Source organism: Pezoporus wallicus, unplaced genomic scaffold (genome assembly GCF_028554395.1).
Source record: "Pezoporus wallicus isolate ANWC-B61680 ecotype Strahan unplaced genomic scaffold, APGP_CSIRO_Pwel_v1 contig_14689, whole genome shotgun sequence".
NCBI classification, from domain to species: domain Eukaryota; kingdom Metazoa; phylum Chordata; class Aves; order Psittaciformes; family Psittacidae; genus Pezoporus; species Pezoporus wallicus.
Window position 1 is genome coordinate 156448 of NW_026637698.1, and position 15368 is coordinate 171815.

At 53.2% G+C, this 15368-nt stretch overlaps 1 protein-coding gene across 1 annotated transcript in view; it reads left to right on the plus strand.

Annotated features, from left to right (window-relative positions):
* Positions 1–15368, plus strand: part of LOC130598111 (tyrosine-protein phosphatase non-receptor type 11-like) — a 40457-nt gene that overhangs the window by 338 nt on the left and 24751 nt on the right. The gene's annotated exons all lie outside the window — the stretch shown is intronic.

The following is a 15368-nucleotide window of genomic DNA, read 5'->3' on the forward strand; positions in this document are numbered from 1 at the left end:
GACCCTGCCCCGGGCAGGGACATCTCCTGCTAGAGCAGCTCGCTCCAAGCCTCTGTGTCCAACCTGGCCTCGAACACTGCCAGGGATGGGGCAGCCGCAGCTTCTCTGGGCTTCTCTTAGTAGTTAAAGATGGTAAGAGGGGATGTGAGAACGGGACCGAGCTTTAAAACTTGCTTGAAATGCGTTTTGTGGGCTGCGAGCTGATGAAAGGACACTTCAGCACATGCGGTGTGTTGTTGGTTACAAAGCTTCAGCCTCGATAGAGGCAGGAGCATGTGTGACTTGGGGACATAGAGTGGTGAGGCTTGGAAAGGACGTGGTCCTTCCTGGGTTCCTCTTTCTCTGTGATGGCTTCCAAAGGGGTAAATAGCTGGTGGATGGGTTCTTCCCATCCCTGTTTGCTCAGGATGCACAGCTCCCCGTGCCATGCTGCGGAAGGGCTTCCTAAGAGCTGCTTTGGGGGTTCTGTGGTCTGTGTTTTGGTGCCTTAAGGTGACCTGGAAAGGCTTTTGTTGCTGTTGGGTGTCAAGTGTGTTCTGAAGAGCCGCAGGAGGGTGGTGGCTGGGAGCAGCCGTCCAGCTGACAACCGCTTCAGCAGGGACACAGGATCGCTTACGGCACTGGGAGGGCTTGTTTGGTGTCGGTGCAGCACCCAACAGGGCAGGTTGTGAGCGCTGTTCCCACAGCCACCTCCTCAACACGCTCCGTGCTCTCCTCGTGCCTATTCCCTCAATGCCATGGTCGGTTGATGGTGGTTTGGGTCTCTCTTTGCCCTCCAGCACGGGCTGCGTGTCCCTGTGCGAGAGCCGAGCTGTGTTTTGTGGCTGTCTGGCTCGAAGCATGCGGAAGAGGTTTAGGAAGAGGCAACGGTGATGCCTTGTGATTGCGAAACACTCACTGATGGGTGATGGAGTAGAAAGCAGAAGGCTGGGATGTGGGGCCCATGGCTTCCGTTCTCAGCTCTGGCACTGCTCTCTGTGCCTGCAGGCAAGTCAATATTTGTCCACGCTGCCCATACCTTGCTAACTGCTCACTGCTCCCTGTTGGGCCTGCTGGAGGCAGCCAAAGGGTTGCTGATTGCTCCCATCCTTTCCATCTGTGCACTGGATTTGCTGCTCCTGGTCCTTTAATGTGGCTCAGGTCTTTTTCCTCACGTTGGGGCAGGACTGGCTTGGCTCCAGCCTTTCTTCTCTTGCCTAGCTACGTGTAGGATGCTACTGTATGGCATCCTTCTCCTTTGCCTGCTCTCCCTCTGGCTCAAAGCATGTTCAGATGGATCTACTGAGACCATGACTTGTGCTGATGGAGAGTTAGGAGGTTCAAGGGATCCCTCACAAGGGATGGACCCTGCAAGGCCCAAACCCCTTGTTTCTTTTCCTAGACAGGAGCTGCACGGTGCCTGCAGCACTGACTCGTGCATTGCCCTTTGCAGGGCAGGTTTGTTCTTTGCAGTTTCCTGGGATGCTGTGGTTGGGAGGAAGGGAAAGCGTGGAGGAAATGAGTAAATTCCAGCTTCCAGAGCCTGGTTGTGCCTCCGAATTCAGCAGGATTGAGTGCTGAGGGGTATGGTCACAGTGGTCCCACATCAAAGCGGGCTGGAGAGATGCTGCCCTGCATCCCTCCTGTCCAGGAGAGTGAAACACAAGGTAGCCTCTTACAGCACTGAAAAGGTGAAACTGCCTAAGGAAGGGAGCACAGAGACCAAGTTTGCAGCTTTCAGGACAATGAATAAGCAGGATAATGGTGAAGATACTGTGGTGAGATGCTTGTGTAGCAGACCTGACAAAGAGCTGCTGAGTGATACCCCACATACAAAGCTGAGCGGGTTGGTTTGACAACATTCCCCTTGCATTCAGCTCATCCCCTCTAACATCTCCTTCGCTGCTCAGCTGAGCCACTTTGTCAGCACCGAGTTTATGGCACATTGTGGGTGGTTCCCTTTGCAGCTGTGGGTCTGTTGTAATCACAAGCATAAGCAGGGCTGGAGCAGCCACCACTTCCCACCCCTGTGGCTGCTCCAGCATCACTTCCAAGTTGGGGATGCCCAAAGTCCTGCATGTGCTTTCTTGACGATGCTTGTGCAGGCTGCATTGTGTGCATCCAAGGCATCGAATACACCCAGCTGTATCCTTAAACCTCGCTTGATGTCCCACCTTGCGCATCAGCTGCAGTGACACCTTCCCCACTCTTTCCCAGTGGGAAAACACACGCTTCCTGTGCTGAATCCCAGTGTAAATATTAACCTGGAGTGTTTGCAGTAGCTGCTTGCTTTGGCAGCTTGGGTGGCGGCGGGGAGGTGCTAATTTCTGGTCCAGGAAGCAAAACCAGGTCAGTGTTTTGGCATCTTGGATATTCCTCAGGGCCAGAGCTTTGGACTGGGACCAGGATGATCGTGGACCAAGCCTGTGGCTGCTGTGTCTCTGAAGCACAGATCCCAAGGTATAAGCTCCCAGCAGCAGCTTGGATTCCCACCCTGGCCCTCTGCAGTGATTTGCTCATGGAATGAGAGCTTCCCAGCAAGGGAAGCTGGTGCCTTTTGCTTCCAACCTTTGCCATTGCTGCCCCTGAATCTCACCTCAGGTGCTCCCTGCTTTTTCTCTCTGGTACCTGTATGAAGATGCCTTTGGGCACAGGCTGTGTTAGTAGCAGGGTGGGGGATTCAGAGCTCAAATGCTTGCAAACGGACAAGTGGGGGGCGAAGAGATGGGAAATGCAGTGGAATGAGCTCCTGGTGCTGCTTCGTTAGGCTTTACTACGATAAATGAGGATGAGGACATTAGCAGCTTAAATTACACTTCAATTCCAAGCCCCAGCCTACTGTTTATTCCCGGCTAGGGCTTGTTCCTTACTGCAGGTCATGGAATCCATAAATTCAGTGAGGGAATAAGAATGGTTAATGCCCTAGCTCAAAGAGGGAAATTGCCTTGCCTAAGGAGAGGCGTTCGGCTGAGGCCCTCAGTGATTTTCCAGCATCCTCTGGCTTCCCAAGGCAGTGTGAGCCGCTCCCATTATAGTGCCGAGGCAACTGAATCACTCTCAGCCCTGGAACCCATTTCTGGGATGCAGCTGTATCTCTTCTGCGGGCTGCCAAGGAGAATTCCTCCCTGTCTGGGTAAGGGAAGCACGCAGAAGGGAAGCCAGCCTCCCCGCTCCTCCGGAGCTATATCCAGGGTGAGTTTCCTTTGTGGCTGGGTGCTACCAGAGCTGCTTCCAGCAGGGTTCCAGTTCCCTGGGTTTCTAGGAGATGATGCTCCTCGGAGGCACCTGATGGATGAACTGGGGCTTTGTGCTGCAGTGGAGCTGTGCCAGTGAAGCAGCAGTATCCGGATGGATGCTCCCAGGTATCCGGGTCTCGCTCGGCACGGAGCTGAGCAGCCTTCCACATGCTGGATCCCAGTGCATGAGCTGCATCCCCAGGGATGGCTCCCTGGCTATGGCATGTGGTGGGGTCCCAGCAGAAGTGTTCCTGGAGCCACGCTGCTCCTTGGAAAGGGGAACAGAATCACCATGGGAAACCAGGCTTCTGTGTCATCCGGATGGAGATGCTTCTGGGTATGCAAAAAGGTGGGCGCTGGAGCTTCCCTCTGCTCTCATGGAGCTTTTCCCATGCTCCCAAGGCTTTTCCAGGCTTTTCACATTGACCGCTCTGTACTGGAGCTCTCATTGAGGCCACTCAAGGCAGTTAGAGGGAAAGTTTGTCTTCTCTAATAGGGGCTTTGGCTTATTCCTTGGCTTTCACGAGCCAAAGGGTTCCTTTATCCCTGGTGCCCATCACCTTCATCACTCCATGAGCAAACCAGGTCCCTCTTCAAAGGGTGCTATGAGTGGAGAAAACAGAGCTGGGAGCTTTTCTTCCCCAAGTGGATCGCTGGTTTAGCACCTACCATCTTTCATTACCTATCCCCATAGCATCCTTGTGGTGTCTGCCCTCCCACCATTGCACTGTAGTGAGCCATTTGGGAATCAGGGCACCTAAAAGCTTACTTCCCAAATGCTGGTGTTTGGGTTTCCATCCCAAAATGATGACTCAAGTTAACACCTATTTCCAAGCTAAACCCAGGCCCATACCCTCTGGGGTGCGTGTTAGGGAGAAGCACTCCAAAGGCTTCACTTCTTCAAGCATTAATCCTTCTCCTGCGGTAGGAATGGGTTTATTCTATGGCTTTTCCCTGCCTTGACCTAAAGCAGTGGCTTGGGCAGAGCTGCGCTTGCTGCTTCATGACGTGAGTGGTGGGGAGGGATGGAAAGCAGCTCCCGCAGCCCAATTGCATGGTCCAGGAAGCATGCGTAGGATGGGGTCTAATCAGGTGCTGGGGCCGGTTTGTTTGCAGGCTTCCTGCATGGGTCTGAAGGGAAGGAGGAAATTCTTCACATTAAACCAAGCTGGAAATCCGGAACTGTGTGCTTCCTGTATATGCAGTGCTTGCTGCAAATAGCTCCTGCTGCTGCTTGTGTCAGTAATGGTCTCCAAAGAGCTCTGCCTGCTCGCAGGGATTGAGGGGGACGCTTGGGGATGTGCCCTTCAGCATCTTCTGAGCTGCTGCTCTCCTGTAGCAGATGCTGTCACAGGCAGGTCCATGTGGAAAGGGTGTTGCTGTGATCCAGCTGCAGTGAAAGCATCTCAGTTGTTCTGGGAGCCGCAGAATCCCAGCCTGGTTTGGGTTGGAAGGGACCTTAAAGCTCATCCAGTTCCAGCCCCCTGCCTTGTTCTTTGAAGTGGCCTCATGGTTGTTAATGATGAGCGTTTCAAAGTGTCAGTGTCTCCATCCTGCAGCCGCAGCCCTTCTGCTCTTTCTGTCCCCTCAAGCTGTGCTCTGGGGCATCCATGGACCCTGTCTGTGAGACAAATGAGCTCTGCTCTGCCCCCATCACCAGGGGCAGCGAGCAGGTTCCCTAATAAGTGCCTTAAAGAGGAGGTCACCCAGTCCAGACGTGGCTGTGGGCGCACATCCCATGCCATGGGTGCTGCCGTGGGATATGCAGGGGAATCACAGCATTCCCTACAGTGCCCCTTGTGAGGGCTCAGGGCTGGGGAAGCCTCTCCCAACAAGGAGCGATGCAGTTTATCTTGCTCCTTGCAGGGCTTTGGTGTCAAAAGCAGCAGTGGGGGAGCTGGGCTGCAGCCCTCCTGATTGTGTTATCAGGAGAGGAGCCTGCCTGTGAGCAAGGTGTCCTGTGCTGGGGGTGGTTCCCAGCCTGTGCTCGCTGTGGCTGGTGTCCCTTGGCCTTCCCAAGGGAAACATGAGCATGGATGTGTGCTCGCTGACCTGGGGTAAAGGCACCTGCAGTCTCAGGGTCCCCCTCCATGTGGTCCCTTCTCATGCATGGAGATGGATGGGGCTGCTGTGCGGGTTTATAGCATCTTCAGCAGCGTCCCCCACTGCCAGGCTGGGGCAGGCTGAGCTCTCAGTTTCCCCCTATGGTCCAGGCAATCTTCATGCCTTGGTGTCTCTGTGGAGAAGGCATCTGTGCTGATGATGCACAAGGGTCTTTTGTGCAACCCCATCCCTCCCTTTTTCCTACCCATCAGAGCAAGAACCTTAGGGATAATAAGGTCTGGAAATCCCTCCCGTTCCCAGGATACAGTCATGAGATGTATCTGGATGGTACCATGATTTTTTGCCGTCTGCTCATCTCCTGTGGGTGCTATGAAAGAGATGATTTAATTTCTCACTTACATTTCAGGCTCAGTCCAGGGTGGCTCATCCTCCAGGCCCCCTTCCCATCCCACGTTGCAATTCCCATCTCCTCCTTCCTCACCTTCTGGGGTGCAGTTTGTTTCTGTCAGGGCACGAGATACCAAGGGTTGAGCAGCTTGGGCTCTCTGCCTTGACACGGAGGTGGGTTTGAGGAGCACTGTGGGCACCAAAAGGGTGTTTAAAGGCAGTGGCTGAGCTCACAAAACAACCTGCCTTCAAAAGGGACACAAACAGGAGGTGGCAATGTACAACTTCCCCCCCTTTTCCAGTGAGCTTTTGAAGTCGTTTTAGAGTGATTCCCATTGGAGAAACTATGGGAAAGACCTGGTTGCAATGACAGGGGTATGAGCAATTGGCACTATCACCAGCCCTTGTGCTGGGGCTCATTGCTAGATGCTACCCCCAGGGTAGCCATGAGGTTACTCATAGGCCAGGACTCAGCTCCTCACCCTGTCACACTGGGCACATATGACACAGGGACCCAGATGCTTGGCCAGGCTCAGGGTTGGGGTAACCGTGAATACCTGCCATGGACAGAGGAGAACCCATCCCTTGGGACGTGTTCTTTGGCCATGGGGATGTGCAGAGGGTGGGAAGGTGACAAGGATTTCGTTTCAGACCAACTAAAACCCCCCCTTCACTCCCATGAGCAGCATCCCTGCCATGAAAGGGAGCCCCCAGGGCTATGTTTGTCCTTGGGCTGGGTTTTGGGGGGTAGCTCGGTTGGTTGGTTCGTTGTTCCCCTTCTTCCTCCCACCCTCCTGAAGCATTTCCACCCGTCTCCTCTCGAAGAAGCGCGACGAGCCCTGCCACTGGTTAAACCCTAAATATAACCGTGGTATTTCTTCCCCTCTCCCATTCTTTGTGATGTATCTAGGTAAAAAATAGCCTTGGCGACTCTTCAAAGGGGACATGGGCCTGCTCTGGGCTATATTCTTGTCTTGTCACCCTGCCCAGGTCCGAAATAGCCCCCCTTGGTTTTATTTAGCTCCCCAGGTTAGATAATCCTGAAAGCTGAGAGTTTCTGGGTGCACGTGATGCTGTGGGCTCGGGATGCTGCTGTGGCAGGGGCGATGCACAAGGAATCTCCTCTCCTCCTCCTGGCCCTAGTGCCAAGTGGGAGGGAAGCCGAGGTGCTGTCCACCAGGCTCTGCTCTTGCCTTGCTTCCTCATGGCCCGATCGATTTCACTGTGGGACTTGGAGAGGAACCTGCGCAATGAGGAAGGACCCTGGGGGCTGGGTTTGGTTTTCCTCTGTGCCCACGAGAATGGGTCAGGGTTTGTCTGCCCTTGGCACATCCTCATGCCGAGTTGTTCTGCTCCTGGCTGAGTGGAGCACCTTTGTTTTGCCATAGACCAGCTCTGAATGGTTAAGCATTATTCTTCCAGGGATGGAGAGGCTGTGGCTACCCCATCCCTGGCAGTGCTCAAGGCCAGGTTGGATGGGGCTTGGAGCAAGCTGCTCTAGTGGAAGGTGTCCCTGCCCATCAGAGATGAGCATGGGAGCACCACATGCGTCCTCCATGCAGCTTTCAAAGCTTTCTAACCACCAGATGGAACAAAGGAACTTACATCAACCCTTTGTGACACTGGGGTCAGGGGCTGCTGGGGGGCACTGAGGTGTGACCACTGCCCTATGGGCCATTGCTGCGCCTGCACATTGGCTGGCATTGAGCTGAACTCCTCCTCTCCAGCCTTCCCTTGGCCAGACATCAGGCACACAACGTGCACTGCAAGCTTGTCCCTTGCCCTTTGGTCATAACCTGCCCTAGGGGCTGCAGCTCCCACTCCCAGGTGCATCCTTAGGGCTCATTCCAGCCTATGCAAGGGAGGGATGTGCTGCAGTAGCAATGCTCTGTGTTGAACCAACCCCACTGCCTGCTGCCATCTGCGCCTCGGACCAGTTTCAGTCCCGCTCTGGGGGTGTCTGTAGTTATTTCTGCTGTGGCTTTGAAGCAATGGAAACTTTCGGTGTTCTCATCTCTGTGGTCAAAGCACGAGGACCTGGTGTACTCCAACGCGTGCTGTTTAGTGAGGGGGCATGGTTCTGAAGAGTTTGTCTGGGTTGGAACTGCCTGGTTTGGTGTTACTCATGACCTGTTGAAGCAGGGGGATGCGGTGCATCTCCTCTCGGTGGTGGTTAGCAAAGCTGGACATAAGCCACAGAGTTCAGGGTCTTCAGACGAGCAGAAACGGGCTGGAATTCCCCCTAGTTGTGTTTTTCAGATGAAAGCAGCCAGCTGTGATGCTGGAACAAGCAGAAGCTCTTTGCATACGGTCCCTCGTATGTGATGAGCCTCCCACAAGCGGTCAGCGGGCACTGCGGCATCCAGTCCTTGTCACTTGTGCATGGGTGTTTGGGTGGTGACTCCAATGTAAAGGCACACAGCTATTTGTGCTCGCTCCTTGGTGCACTGAACACCTTCCTGCGTGAAGGGATGGATGAAGGTGCACAGGGAAGCTGTGGCTGCCCCATCCCTGGCAGTGTTCAAGGCCAGGTTGGACACAGGGGCTTGGAGCAAGCTGCTCTAGTGGAAGGGGTCCCTGCCCGTGGCAGGGGTTGGAGCTGGATTATCCTTAAGGTCCCTTCAATCCAAACCATTTCATGAAGATGCAGGCTTTCAACACACAGGCTTTGCTATTGCATACCCCATTCACAAAGCAAGGGAGTGAGAGCCTGGTCTGTGTCTATGGGACTGACACAGTTTAGACATGACTGAGAGTGCTTCTAGTGCAGATCTCCAAGGCCACGGTGACAGCAGAGCTCTGTGGGCCGTGTATCTGGAGGCATGAGGCCATACATGTTGTGACAAGACATGGTGTAACCGACTTCTTTCTGCTGTATCATCGCAGCTGTTATCTCTGGCATCTCCAGTGTCTGACCATTGGCGGGTAGTGCTGTCTGCCTGCATGAGCGGAGGGAAAATGAGTATCCAGAAGGAAACTGGTACTTTAAAGCCCAGGGAAGTGCTGGCAGTAAACAAAGGAAAGCCCTGGTTTGGTTGTGAAATCGCTGATGCTCTTGATTGCCAGTTCAGCTCTTCCTTGACGGATCACGGCTTGTTTTCCAGTGTTGCTTTCAGCCCTGGAATGATGACACACACACACACACACAGATAGGATGCGGTTATATTCCTTGGATATTTTGCTGAGTGTCTTCAGGAGAGTTTGCCTCGTGAGGGTGATCACAGTAGAAAACCTGTGCTGCACTCAGGGCAAGCTTGGCACTGCTGGAGGGCTCCATTAGCAGGAATTACACCGCTGAGTTGCTCCCAGTCTCCCTTTGGAGCTGTGAGCTTTTCCTGCTTGGAAAAGTGAGCATCCTTCTTGAGAGCAAGGGCATTTCTGCCTCCTTTAGCTCCTGGGAACAGCCCCTAAGAGCACACAGAGCTCTGTTCCCATCGGGTCCCAGTCCTTCCCGGCATTCCCGAGCTCCCTGCAGTGAGCCCAGGCTCTGCTCTGTGGCTGAGCCTGTTGCTGATCTCTAATCTCCTCTGTGGCTCAGCTGCTCTGTTGGCACATTAAAGGCTAGCCGCAAAGCAACCGTAATTGTCCTAAGTGTCTGTGGGATAATGGACTCAATACTCAGGATTGCAGAGGCAGCCGCATTCCCAGCTATTTAATACCTTGATTGATGGATGGCGAGCTGTTTGCCAGACCACAGGAGGACAGCCTTCCCAGCTCTTGTTTCCATCAAGCTGGTGAGGCAAGGATGTGAAAGAATGAGGCAGGAGTGAGCTATTTGGCCAGTCATGGGGTGGTTGGGACGTCGTGATCAGGGCTGGGTGCTGTGGTCTTAGAGTCAGGGAATGGTTTGGGTTGGAAGGGATCTTAAAGCTCATCCAGTCCCAACCCCCTGCCATGGGCACCTTCCACTCGAGCAGGTTGCTCCAACACTGCCAGGAGCATTCCTCCTGCCTTGCTTGCGAAGCCAAGATAGGGAGATCAGTGGTGGGTTTGGGCTCTGTTTGCAGTAGTGGAGTTGTCCTTTGTCACAGCAGCTTTTGGCTTCTTTCAGGGCTGGGAACCCAAGTTCTTCCTGCCCAGGCGTGGCCTGATGCAAGGTCTGTGTGCCTGAAAGCTTGTCTGTGTTCTCCAGTTATATCATCCTGTGTAAGAAGAGGTTCTCTCTCCCTGTAACCTTGCTATCACTGTATGTTAAACCCCGAATCTGGACGTGCCGAGGTGCTTGGGCTGTTTAACTGCAGGCACCTGCAGTGGGTGACTGAGTGTCCCTGTCTAGCGAGGGGAGAGAGCTGGGTTCTGTTCTGCATCACCCTCAGGAAGTGACTGTTTCTCTCCCTGCCTGCAGAAGGGGACTGGACTCTGACTTGGGTGCCTTATAGCGATGTGGTTTATGCACTCCTGTCGACTGTCCAGAGAGAGGGATCAAAAGGGCTGTGTAGAAACGCTTCTCCTTGAGGTACAGTTGGCTGTGGGGCTCACCAGTACGTGCTGTTTCACACGCAGAGCAGAGTGTGCTTCCCCAAAGAGCTCATAGCACACAGAGATAAGGTGCACGTCTGAAGGAAGGGGTATGAACGCTGCCTTGGAGGGCAGAGGAAGCGAGTCGGAGCCAAAGGGGCTGCTTTTAAAGCTGAAATTGGGAACCCCAAAAAGCAACAGGGATGCAGCGATGTTTTGGGGCCTGGCCCAAAGCATCCCATGATGGTGCTGTCGCCAAGAGGAGCAGAACAGGGACCTACGAGCTGATGCTCTCCACCCATAGCTGCGCTGATGGCTGCTCCATTGCAGGCCTGGAGCACGAACCTCTCTTGCTGCTTGGCACGGAGGAGGAAGCTTGTGTAGGAAGCACTGTTCAGAACCAGGAGCCCCATGGAATACCTCACTTTGCCCGTTAGCCCTTCGCTTTCCTTTCTCTTTAGCCTTGGGCTGCCAGATGGATGTCGTCACGTACCATGCGCGTGTGGTGGTGGTGGCGGTGGTGGTGGTGGTGGTGGTTACCCTCCCTGGTCCCCTTCTCAACACTCAGTTCACAGCTGCTGGCTTCGCACTGATAACAGAGCGAGAGGACTTCCTCTTCGTCTCTCCACCCCTGCTCCCTTCCACGTTAGAGCTGCTTTGGGGTAAATAACCCAAAGCTGTCACTTCTTCGCTTGAAACTTCCCAGGCTCCACCACCTTGGCCAATCCTCCTGACGGCTGCTGCAGGCTGGAATGTTGCTGTCGAGCAGCAAACTGCCTTCTACATCCTAGAGCAAGCTTTCCCCACCTCCCATATCCTACGGGCCTCGCTGCCTTTTGAGCTGCCCTGTGATTTCTGTGGACTAACGCATCTCTTCACCTACTCTACCGGGTCCAGAGCCTTGACCAGTTATGGTGAGGTAGGATGTGTGCTCTCTGTGTGTCTAGCTTCTATTTTTAACAAAGCTGATATTTCAGAGTGGGAACGCGGCAAAGGGGAGAAGGCCTGGATGTCACCTCTGTCACTGAGGTGGCACAGCAAGCTTCCACTTGTGCGATAGGAGGATGGGAGCTCCTAAGGGTCGGAGAGCAGTGGGTGCTGTTAGGGGTGGGAGTAGTGATTAATAGTGCTCATGAACCAGATCCTGTGCAGAAGAGCAAGATTCTCCAGTGGAAAACACCCTTCTGCAGCGCAGGGCTGATGGTAACCTTCTCCTTGTGCTGGCTTCAGCACTGCAGAATGGTGCGTTAGCAGTTTCGTTTGTGTGATTACTATGATTACTGTTAATGTGATTACTGGGGAGGCTTTTGGTGCTGACTGCAGCCTGGGAGAGGTTCTCCCTGCTGCGAGCAGTGTGTGATTTTTGTGCCGGCATTAGATTTTTATCTGGGGTTGCTGTTAACATTGCATTGCTAACGAGGGCACTCGCTTATCTCCTCGCTCGCCTTGCCGCGTCCCTAGCCGAGCATGCTTCCCTGCGCTGATAACTAGCTGTGCCTGTGTTGGAGGGCTGTAATTTGAAGGTGTTGGACTTGTGTAGCTCCTTACACGCTGCCTGAAACGACAATATTGAGTCAGAAGTGTTTGCGAAGCAATGAGGGTTATATATAGGGTATGAACTGTACAGGGAGCTGTATGGGAAAGGGTCTGTTAGAGTAGGGGAGGGATGCGTTCACCAGGCCAGGAGGCAAAACAGCAAGTGTATGTGTGAAGAAAGCAATCCTGTCTGCTGGAAACACAGGGAATGGATCCAGGGCAGGAACTGGGCTGTCTGAGGCTGTGTTTGAGGTTGTTAAATGCGTTGGGATCGTTGTGCAAGTGGCTATGGCTCTTTGCCATGGAGTGTAATGTGGAGCATGCCTTGGGTTTTCCTTCCTTCCTTCCCTCCTTCCTTCCATGGGTGTGCAGAGGGTGTGGGCTGGTCTGCAGCTCTCTACAGGGATTTGGATGGTGGAAGCTGCAGCAGCCTGTTGGTGGTTCACATCCCCTTGTATCTCTAGAGCATCCCAAGGCTTTGGCGCAAGCCTCGTCGCAAAGCTGTTCTCTCGTGTTGCCTTCTCCCTTTCTGGTCTCTTCTTTGGGTGTGTTCTGCTTCACTGGATCATAGCAAAGCAGCTAAACAGATCCTGTTCTGCTCCAGGAGGAAGCCTGTCCGTCAGGCAGCAGCTGGGCTGGTCTTGGTGCTGGCTGGTGATAGGTATTTGTAACGCTCCAACTGTCTGGCTGGTGGGTTTGCAATATAACTTGCTTTATTTGTGCCATTTAGGCCACTGAACCGCCATAGGATCATAGAATAGTTAGGGTTGGAAAGGACCTTAACATCATTTATGAATGGAGGGAGTCCCAGAAGAGATTTCTCCCACTATTAGACCTTTTGGAGCTACTTGGTAAGGCCTTCTTTTGGTGAGGCTAAAGTGTAACTCGGTGTTTGTAGGGGCACGAATGGTGCAATAGCCCTTAGACAGCAAAGAATGATTCAAATACAAGTTTGATTTGGAGAAATAAATCAGTCAATATGAACACTGCAGCTGGAAATAACACCCTCACACTCCTTTGTGGCTTCTGTGCTCAAAACAGCCCCAGGGACTTCGCTACACCTTGTTTTAATTGAGAGAACATGGGTGTAAATCCTTCCGGGCAACCTGGAAGAGCCCCAGCTCCCTGTTTCCTGCTGGTGCAGGTGAGTGGAGCTGGGTGTTGAAAGCACATTGGCCTGATAAAGCTAGCTCTGCCTCTCCCATTCCATGGAAACTGAGAGCTGCGAGGCAAAACCCGTGTCTTTTTATCCCTGGTTTTGGTCTTGTGCTGTGCTTCCTGTCCTCTCCCTTGGTGCAGCATGTGCAAAAGCCATGTGCTGAGGTAGCAGCTGGGTTTGCAGTAGTGTCTTTGGGATTTGACTGGACTTGGTCTGGAAATGGCCCATCTACTTCAGCCATGATGAAGCCCAGTTGATTCTATGATCGATAACTGCGATGCTCTAAAGAAGGAGCTCTCGCACCCAACCAAGAGCATGTAATGTCTTATTTTGGAAGCAAAGATGCAAGTTTGCATTTGTGGTGGGAGGCCAAGCTCTCGGGCAACTCCTCCTTCCTTCCTGCCTTCAGGTCTTAGTTTGCAGCATCCCATCCTGTGGCTAGAAAGGACCACTTGAGTTTGACAGCGTCCTATAGCCTTTTGTGGCTACGGTAAGTCATGCTCCATGTGATAGCCACAAGGCAATGTAGGTGTGAGAATACCCAAGCATAAAGGCAAATAGACACTCCACTTTGCACTGATCTGTGGCAGAGTGTAATGGTCAGTTAGACTTCCTGATGGTGTATGGGAAATGCCCCCTGTACCAGCACTAATGCTCACTCTGCACCCTTTGGATACACTCTCCTGGCTGCACGAGCCAAAGACAAAGCAGGTGGTTGGAATGGAAGCACACTGGGTGTTAGGATGTTGTTTCAGGAAGTCTTTTTGGCAAGGGGAGAGCTCGAGCAATGAAAGTGCTTGAGTTTTCACAAGCTGATGCTCCAAGGACCAGAGCTCTAGGCCAAAATGATGGGCTGTGAGTGATGGTCGACCTTCATAATCCCTCTCATCTCTTGTACACGTGCACAAGCCCCTTGCAGTGGCAGGGTGAAGTGGTGGGTACTGCAGCACGGGCAGTGGATGCTCTATGAGATGAGGAGGGGACAGCAGGCAGCTGCCAGTCTCTTTCACATCCTTTATGTGCACCCATGTAACGCAGCTCATCTTCACGCTGTGGCTGAAGGTCACACACTCGTGCTCTGGTGCCTTGCTGTTTGCCCCAGTCCCATGGGGCATGCCCTCCTGTTTGCCTGCAGATGATGTCTGCCTGTGTCCTGGATCTTAATTTGGTCCGTGGCTTCCTTTCCTTGTCACTACAGAGGCTTTATCTGTGGGGTGCAAGACATGATGGGGAAAGAGGTTTTCCATAGGGGCAGTGTGGAATGGGCTGTGAGGAAGTCAATGTGATAGGAAGAGCTCTGGCTTAATGGGTGTGCAGGAGGAGATCAGGCTCTGCAGCCAGTTGGGTATAGCCTGCACTAACCTTGGCTGCTGGAAGCTGTGAAATCAGCATCTCCCATGAGCTGTCCACCCCTTCAGACCTGCTCTTCCTCTTCTTCCCTGGAACTAGAGCTGAAATACCCCATCAGAAATGCCATTGTAGCAGATGTGTCCCTAAGCAAGTGCCAGGAATGGGGCAGCTTGTGTGCCAAAGGCCCTTGCTGAGCTGTCAGCAGGGTTTCCTGCAAGGAGCTGCGTGTGGACGCAGGAGAGACGTGCTGACAGCCTGTTCTGCAGCAGCTGTGTCCTTGTCCGTGGCTGCTGTGTGTGGCTGGGACAAAGAGCATCCGCAGAGCACAGTCTATAGGTGGGTACTCAGCTGAGGTGCTTTGTGTCGCAGCCTCCTCCTTGGCAAGTGCTTGTTTGGGTCAAAAGGGAATATATGAATGAGTCTTTTAGCTCTTCTTATTCCTTTCTCCTTCTGTAGGAACGTGAGCTTTTGTCTGTAAAGTTCTTCCTTAACACAGAGTGAAAAGCATCCACAGAGCACCCATCCCATTCCTGGTCTCCCTTTGCCAAGCCATGCTCCTCCTGACCTCTCCCATGTTCTTCTCCCCACACTTCACATTGCGAGGTCCCATTGAGGGGCCACTCTTTGAGGGCTTTCTGCAGCCTCTGTCACAGTGGGGCTTTGCTCCTCATCGTGACCGTGCTATGAAGGGAGTTAAGGTGTAGAAACACGTTTGAATGAGGGGTCACTTGTCTCTGCAGGCTTTGAACCTGAAGGCAGCTCAGAGGAGGACTTGGCTACACCTTCATCAGTGCAGACTGTGTCTTGGCTATATGGTAGTGAAGGAGAATGTTGCTCCTGCACGTAGCTGGAGCAGTGCTGCCTTGGATAGAGAAGCTGCCGCATCTCCGTGGTTAAGCGGCCAGTCGCTGGCTCCAGAGATGGAGGAGGATGTGCTGTAGCTGTGTGCTTTGCTTTGTATTAGCATTAGATGAGAAAAGGCTGGGGTCTGTTTCCTGAAGTGGAAAGAGCATCAGTCAAAAAGCTGATTTTAGCAGTTTTACCTTAAAGCAGAGTGAACCCTTGCAAAGCAGAGACCCCGGGACCACAGAGAGATGCAGGGTCCTCTGGATGATGTGTTTGCCTGTGCATCCATCCCAGGCAGCAGCCTTACTATCTCTGTGACAGCACTTTTTCATGGCGTTTGTCCTGTTTCCCTC